This window comes from Nicotiana tabacum, chromosome 3 (genome assembly GCF_000715075.1).
Source record: "Nicotiana tabacum cultivar K326 chromosome 3, ASM71507v2, whole genome shotgun sequence".
Taxonomy (NCBI): domain Eukaryota; kingdom Viridiplantae; phylum Streptophyta; class Magnoliopsida; order Solanales; family Solanaceae; genus Nicotiana; species Nicotiana tabacum.
Window position 1 is genome coordinate 183,439,308 of NC_134082.1, and position 2,581 is coordinate 183,441,888.

General features: G+C 35.5%; 1 long non-coding RNA gene across 1 annotated transcript; it reads right to left on the reverse strand.

Moving 5' to 3' along the window:
- Positions 1–602: 602 nt before the first annotated feature.
- On the reverse strand, positions 603–1,880 carry LOC142175387 (uncharacterized). Its single transcript, XR_012704365.1, has 2 exons — positions 1,238–1,880; positions 603–1,093 (listed from the first exon to the last, which is right to left on the reverse strand). It is a non-coding gene; the product is annotated as an uncharacterized LOC142175387 (long non-coding RNA).
- Between the last annotated feature and the right edge of the window lie 701 nt (positions 1,881–2,581).

A 2,581-nucleotide genomic window follows, 5' to 3' on the forward strand; every position in this document is an offset into this window, starting at 1 on the left:
GACGGCTTTTGAGCTGTTGGATCATGCAGGATCAACGGCTGTGATTGATTGCCATTGAAACGACGTCGTTCGAACGTCTGTGAGATTTGGACCGGTCTGGGCATCTGTTTGGGCCTGATTTTTTGTCAAAATATAACGACCCAGTTCCGATTTGGTCCAATTTTCACTCTTTTCTTTTTTTTTTCCTTTCATTTTCCAAAATTCCTAAATTAAATTGTAAAACCAAGATTATTTTAAAAAGATATTGATTAACCCTTAACAATAATTAACACACAAGATCAAATATTGATTAAAATAAAATCACACAATTAAACAATAAAAATGACAAAGCTACCAAAAATTCATATTTTTGTGTTTTTCATTCTTTAAAATAGGACATGGTTTAATTAATTCAAAAATGCATAATTAAATTCTAAATATGCATGCAACATGTATTTTGGTATTTTTTCAATTAATTAAAACAAGGTAAACATTCACAGACAAAAATAATTATCCAAAATATCACGCAAAATTCTCAAAATTGTACCCAAAGGCAATTTGTTTTATTTTTCGATTTTTTTTGGAGTAGTTTTCGTGAAGCAAAAATCACGTGCTCACACCTATTAAGGAAGACAAGATGAATTGGGGAATCACCACAAATGGAACCTACACCACAAAATCAGTATATTTCCTTCTGGATAATCTTCAACAACAAAAAACTGAAAACATGAGTAACAGTTACTTGTGGATCTGGAAATTAAAAGTTCCCAAAAAGATTCAATCCTTCTTTTGGTTACTCTTCCATGACAGACTCCGCACTAAAGCCTTCCTTCACCATATTGGGATCCACTTAGACCCCACATGCAGCTTTTGCAACCAGGGACTTGAAACATCTGCACACATTTTCTTTCACTGCCCAAATTCAAAGCTATTCTGGGTATCCATTGTCTCAGAAAGCACCAATACTCTTCCAAGCCATGTCACATCCTTCACCAATAGGGGCTGGCCAAAGACATGGGCCTCACTCAAGAAAGAACCTTTCAACAACATCATCACATGGGAAGAGCTTCTTCCATTCTGCTTTTGGCAAATTTGGCTATCAAGAAATAACAATCTATTCAACAATATAAAGGATATGGTTAACACCAAAGCTGCTCTAGCAAAAACAACTGAATATGTAACCATACTAATCAACAAAGCCCCCACAAAATATAAAAATATCTGGGTTAAATGGACACCCCCACAAATCAACACTTACAAGCTCAACACTGTGGAGCTGCAACGGGGAATCCTGGAAGGGGAGGACTGGGAGGAGTCTTCGGGAATGCAAGTGGAAATTGGGTCCTGGGCTACATAGGATCTATCCAGCACACCACTAACACTCAGGCTGAGTTGCTAGCACTTCTAAGAGGACTGCAAATTGCAGAAGAAAGGCAGTTAACACCACTGGAAATAAACACTAACTCTACAGAGGTAATTATAATGCTAATAAATGGAAATCTTATCTTTGACTCAATTATTTCTGAATGCAGGTCAATCGTCCAAAGGTTAAGCATCGTGATGGTAAAGCACAGCTACAGGGAGACCAATAAAGTAGCTGATCTAATGGCAAAGGAGAACACTAAGAAGGATTTTTTTGATAATATTCTTATAACAGCAGTTTCTCCGGTGTTTGCCACACATGTATTTTAGGCAGACATCGTAGGAACTGCTTTCCCAAGACAAATTTTGGAATGTAATATTGACAATCAGGGCCATGCTGAGGGGGAATTAGTATACCCTCCCCCCCCCCCACACACACACAAATACTACTACTATTTTTACGTACTAACAGGTAGTTTTCTTTAATGAAATGCATCCCGTTAATCAAAAAAAGGAAAAAGAACTAGGGAAAAAAATGATGAAATGAATAGAATATAACGAGAATAAGGTGAAAAAATATGCTACACTCTTCATAATAATTGTGAAGACTACAGTTTGGATAAAAATGGACGCAAGTAAAGAGATAAGCTCAAAGGATCAAAGAGACAATAATGAGTACGATTGATATTTTTTGTCGTGAAATAATTGAAGAATTGATAAGACTAGCGAGAAAAATAGAGTTTTCTTTCTTTGAAACGTGTATAAATACCTCTTTCTATTTATAGACATGTAGTTGCGAAACACTATATGGAGTAATATACTTTCTCAGTGTCATTCATAATGTTTGATGGGATACAATTTAATAATAGTAACAATAATTTTGACACAAACTAAATATAACTTAAACAATGATAATTATTTTTCGATTCCAAACAAGTTGAGATCTACTGTGTAAATCTGCAATATGTATATTTATATAAAAGTGTTATACTAGCTATAGAAAAAGGCCAAATATACCCATTTACTATGAGAAAATATTTCAATATATCCCGCGTATACTTTGGGTCCAAATATATCCCTGTCGTAATATTATTGGTTCAAATCTACCCTCCTTCGCTAAGTTTGTCCAAGGTGAACATAAAACCCTACATGGCACTGACATTCGATGAGGTGGATGGCAAGCCACTTCAGTGCCCCTAACCCATTTTACCCCTCCCCTCTATTTGTTTTTCCATCATTA